At 38.2% G+C, this 5,818-nt stretch overlaps 1 long non-coding RNA gene across 1 annotated transcript in view; it reads right to left on the bottom strand.

The window, feature by feature from the left end:
• LOC104857761 overlaps window positions 1-4,172 on the bottom strand; it is a 9,163-nt gene extending 4,991 nt beyond the window's left edge. The window contains exon 1 of the long non-coding RNA XR_778952.2: window positions 3,718-4,172. This is a non-coding gene — a long non-coding RNA (uncharacterized LOC104857761). The remainder of the gene's footprint in view (window positions 1-3,717) is intronic.
• Between the last annotated feature and the right edge of the window lie 1,646 nt (window positions 4,173-5,818).

Here is a 5,818-nt window from a genome sequence, read left to right as displayed (position 1 = left end):
TTTTTTTTTTTTTTTTTTTGTACCGGGAATTGAACTCGGGTCCTTGCACTTGCGAGGCAGGCCACTAAACCACTGAGCCAAATCCCTGGCCCTTTAGTTATTAATATTTTTAAACCAGCTGATGGGGAAGCTTCACTTCACAAGAAGTCACTTTATTTCCTACCTCTATCCCAATTTAATTTGGAAATTTTAATATGTACTTTTAAGAGGTGGATTTTCCTTCACCCCAAAGACGAGATTAAATACTATTGGATGTACAGGACTAATTCTAAAGCAACTTTGGATAAAAGTTTTGGAGTGGAGCTTCTGCCTTGCTGAGTTAGGTGGATAAAATTTCTGTTGAAATGCAGCGGTTTTCTTTTAGATGTCTGTAGTTCTTGTACAAAATCACAAAGGAGTAGGCTGGGTGTGCTTGTTCTTTGAGGGAACCAGTCGAGGGCAAAACACTATTAAAATGAAGAGTGGAGGAAACAGTATATCCAGAAGAATAAAAACTTTAGACTGGCACTTATTCTAAACTGAGTGGTTTTTTTTCCAAGAATTCACTATGTATTTGTTCATTGTATAATTTCTGATGCCAACCATACATACTGATAGTTCTTATAAGTGCTTATTTATGAATATCACTGCATGACTATTTGGTAAGACATGGCTAGGTCTTTAAGAGTTACTTGTTATTATTGGGAACATTTCCAAAGTGCTAAGCTATATTAAATTTTTTTCTTAAAGAGATTTTTATATATGATATTTACTATGTTACAAATCACTCTAATATATATAAAACAATTATTTGTAATGCAGTTCTTTATAACATGTAATGTTTCATTGATAACTGCTAATTTTGGTCAAAACTATTCTTTTAAATTTTATTTTAAATGCTTTAATAAAACTTTATAGAACGGCTTTTATTCAGGATATTTTAGTCTCTTGCTTTTTTTCTATCTGATGATGTCTTTATTCAGATGCAGCAGAATTATTAAAAGCTAAAATTAAGTTATAGGCTTCAAAGCATTATGATGTTAAATATTAAAATTAGATTTAAATGTACAGAACAGATTTTTTATGAACCTTAATCATTTTTTCTAAAGTCATTTTAAATTTATTTGTATGCAGAACTCATTAATAAAATTTTGAAACACTATGACTTTATTTGAATCATACCTGTATTTCTTAGAAAAATGTACTGGAAACAGGATCTGCAGGCTGAGTTGTTATTTCATTATTCACCTTGTCTCTGTCTAGTATTCTTCCTTGAATTAAATGAATTTGCCCTAAATCAGGTTACTCAGTATGCTAGTCTCATCAGATAATTACAGTTTTAATTAATCCTTTCACCCTTAGTAGCTATCATAATGGTACATATTGCTCAAATGAAAAATAAAGGTGAGAAAGATTAAAATGTCATGGAATAAACAAACATTTCATGACTCAGTTTTTCTGATCGTCATCTTCGTGTTCAGCCACACAGTCGGACACACTAGTTCCCTCCCTGCGTGTACCCGCCACCCAACCACCTACTGGCTGGTAGTTGGGTAGAGAACACAAATTATCCTGATGAAAAGGGGAAGGGAAATTTGTATCCTAGTGACAGTATGAAACTGTAGGGTTAAAAGAAGCACCATAAACTGTTAACAAGGAATACCTTTAAGAGCTTTTCCCTGCTATACAATACCTGCCCTTCTCACAATGAAGTTCTTTCATAGCGTTTGAAAGTACTTTGCTCTTAGTAAAGGCAGGAGTCCCAGCTCTCAGAGTGGACGGCTCCATCCCTTGACCTCTCATCCCTGCTCCTTGTGTGCCCTGATTACGGCTTCCTCAGCTTGTACTGATTTTTCAGAATACTTCTTACGCTGGTTATGAGCACATGAAACGTAATGCTCAGGTTCATGCTTGGCAGGATGCCTGGCATATTATAAGCACTTGGAAATCACTGCAGCTATGTATCATGGCTAATTATGATTTAAGAAATAATTGATAAAGTAGAGAGAAGGTATATAGGATACATTGACATAATACTTTCTAAAAGACAAGCAGAAAAGGTTTTCTAAGCCTCCATTTTACCGTAAAATATCTGCCCAAGCACCACTGTGCCTCTTAGATCTGCATTTACTCAGTGCAGTATTCAGTGTTAAACGTGCTGTGAAAGCGATGAGCTTTTCCACCGTAGTGTAGAGAAACTAAGGTTTGGAAGGGTTTTCTGAAGACGAGTTCAGTGACGAGAGAGGTGAGAAGCAGCCGACAACAAGAAAACAAAATCCAGCAAACCAGATGTCACGGTTCCATAATGTGATAATTCCTACCCTACCTGCCGTGTGTGTCCTCAGTTAAGATGCAAACCTCTCCATGCCTCCTGTTCTGTAAGACCAGGCGGACGGGAGATCCCACCTCGTAGCAGTTCGCACATTTAATTAGTTCATACTCCAAGAACGAACAGGAAGTTCTTGTCAGCAGATTTGTTTTTCCGGGGGGAAAAATAAAAACGGGACTGGGCAGTCATTGTTGTTGACTGCCCCAAAATGGCTGTTGTTGGTTTTCAATGTTTTATCTCACTCTCACAAAGCTTCTTTTTGTCTCTGATACTTCATAAGCCTGTTCTACAGCTGAAGTTGATATGTTACATTACAGTACATAAATTGTAGATTACATAAATTGTATTCAACGGTCTAATTCAAAGAAATAAAATACTGTATTTTAGGGTTTTGTGTTAGTACTATGTACAGAAACTCTAGCTTCAGCAAAATAAGGAAATGACTTTGACTGGATTCTGGAAAACTCAGGAAAGTAGTTAAATCCGGAAGGTCGGTTAATAATGCTTATTCTGTCCTCTTAAATCTTGCTGGGTCTCCTTCCCCGAGAATCCTTGCTTGGGCAGCCACAGACCTGCGTCTTCCCTTCACCCACACTGCCCCCACCAAGGTCAGCTGTGGCGCTGGCCCAAGTCTGATTGGCCCAGTTATGTCACCTCCCCGTCGCGTGCAGGAAAAGGTGGCACTTGCTCTCCTTTATGCATGACTTGAGCAGGATTGCCATGGAATGTGGAGTACAGATCCACGGGTACCAGGAACTCTGAGTTATTCGGTCTTATGGAAGTACACTTTTGAACACTTTTCATGGAAAAAGCATTAGTTACTTAGCAGTCCACCTCATTCCCAGGAACAGGGCACCTCTGTAACAGAACCACAACTAGGAGCTGTCACCATGGATTCGTTGGTCATTAAAAGGTGAGCTACTTCAGCAGCTAGAGGAATACGCAAAGCATTTACATTTTAGAGTTCGTAGAAAAGGCTTAGAGACCCAGAAACATGTTTTCCCATGCTAAACGCTACATTTGTGAAACATATTCGTACATAAATGAACATAGTCAATCTGAGTCTAAAAAGTGAGGGATAGGAACGAGCAGCCAAAGTAGGGTAGGAAGAGACACCAGCTTTGGTGGCAGGAGTTCAAATGTGCCACTTACTAATCACAACTTTGGTCAGATAATTTAACCTTTCTTAAGGTTTCTCAGATGTGCAACAGGGCTGGTTACATCTCACAAGTTAATTGTGAGGATTAATAATGATCTATTCTGGAGAGACGAAAATAAGTGATCAAATGAGGTGTATCAGTAGAGGAAGAACATCATTCAGCATTTAAAAGTAAACTGCGACTCCCCAAGCTTTTTCTTCCTTAAGAGAAGCCTGTTGATATGGAATATTTAGAAATGTATTTTCTTACCTTATAATCCCGCTCCCTTTGATTGAAGTCACTCCTGTCTACACAGACACGCGTAGAGGTTTTGCTCTTCCACTGAATGTACTTTGCTGTTGTGGTGAACATGCAGCCTGTGGGACAAGCACTTTTCCACACATAACTGTGCTTCACTGACTGTTTCCATGGAGGAGTAACAGAGAAAAAGCAGCGGCCAGGATTGTGTGCTGAAGGCCAGGCTTGAGTTCAGAATGAAGCCACCCTGCTGGGGTGGGGGGTGGGGGGGTCTGATTACCATGGTCAAAGGCCACTGTCTTCTCTTTAACTGGGTTGAATATCAAATTTCAGATTTTTCTCTGCCAGTTGGTATTAATTATGGGTAAGGCACACTTTTCACACAATCTATAACAGCACGTCATAGGTGTAAGATTTTTAACTTTGATAAGAAATAATCCAGGAGCTACCATACATAGTCATGAATACTGAAAACTTCTGCATATGATGAGAAATGAAGGCTTTCTGAAGTCTTTTTTTTTTCTTCTATAAGAACTCCCTCCCCCAATCTTAAATTCAGCTTTAATCTTCGCTTCTAAGCAATATCTGTAGCATTTACTCTCCTAAGCACTTACAGTGGAGCTCCTTCAAATGAGTACATATCTTCACCTAATTTTCAATAGGGAAATAGAATCACTGGAACCAAGCAACACAGGAAGGTCTGTTTGTGTTAATTGCATCACACACCATGATCAGAGTCTTGAATACGGAACAGTGGAGCCCATGACTCTGAAATTTAATTTTATTGTAAGTAGCATGCAGTCTGTATCCCGGGTAGGAAACGGAGACATCTGCCTGGACAATATTGCCATTTTCTTGAAAAACAGGTTCAGCATCATTTAAGTAGACACATTTGCTATATCTTTTTAGGCAGTAGTTCTCAAAGTATGTCTCCCAGAGCCATAACTAAGAATTTGGTAAAAATGCCAATGCTCAGACTCCGTGCTAGACTTACTAAATAAGAAATTTTACGGGCCTAGGTCAGCGATCTGCACATCAAGACCTTCCAGGGCTGGGGTATTGATGCAGCTCAAGTTTGAGAAGTACTTTGTAAAGTAACACTAGTGGGATAAAGGGTGTGCTTCATAGCCTACAGAAATGGCAACCTGCAGGATTTTGCATGCTCAAATCTAGCACTTTTGTCTGTGGTCACTGAAGGCAAGGGCAGTATGGACTCACTGTTATTTCCTCAGACTGCAAACTACAGAAAGAAACCACTACCTTTTTAATGGCCACAACCAAGCTGTGGTGTGCAAATGGCAATTTTCTATGGCCAATATGTCAGGAAATCTGAACCAGTCAGGAAAAAGTAATTCCATCAAAACAACTAACACCAAGAAGATTGGGTACTTAATAGAGCATTCCCTCATTATAGCATAGCATCCCTTAATTAAAAAAAAAAAAAAACTTCAAACATTGTACTTATATCATTTCTCCCAAAAGAATTTATTGATTGGGTTTAAATTTGGCACTGCATGTGAGTATGCATTTTATTTCAGCATTGACTCTTAAAATTTCAGGTTTGCAAAAGTTGGAGAAAAAAGTAGTGCGTGTATGTGTATATACTTAATGGCCTGGGCAGTAAGTTTCTGTGCTAGAGATTTAAGAGATTTTAAAATTATCTATAGATAGGGGATATTTTAAATAAAAATAAAACAGTACCGAGTGTTTAAATTTCTCACAATACATTGCTCAGCATCTGTGAAGACAGATGTATATAAGAATTTGCATGTACACCCAAAGGGAGTGTTTCTTTACATACAAAGTCCATGATGTTTTCATAAGTTTAGATTGTGTTTGCAATACAAAGTTTCCATATGTCTTTATTTGGCTTCCTGAATGTTTGTGTCTATCACAAAATCAAAAGCCAATGAAACATAACTTGAACAAACCTGTTTTGGTGGATTCTGTTTGTATGGTGCCAAATATGGGCGCACATAGAATTGTAATGTGGATGTGGTGGTCATTGTGAGAACAACTATACTTCTAAACATGCACTCAAGTGTGTTTCTCCTGGGCTCATTTTCCATAAAATATATCACCACTGAAAAGTGTACATTTTCAGGCCAATGAA

The sequence above is a fragment of the Fukomys damarensis genome, unplaced genomic scaffold (assembly GCF_012274545.1).
Source record: "Fukomys damarensis isolate Sample0158 unplaced genomic scaffold, DMR_v1.0_HiC HiC_scaffold_27, whole genome shotgun sequence".
Taxonomy (NCBI): Eukaryota; Metazoa; Chordata; class Mammalia; order Rodentia; family Bathyergidae; genus Fukomys; species Fukomys damarensis.
This window is presented reverse-complemented; position numbering and strand designations above follow the sequence as displayed.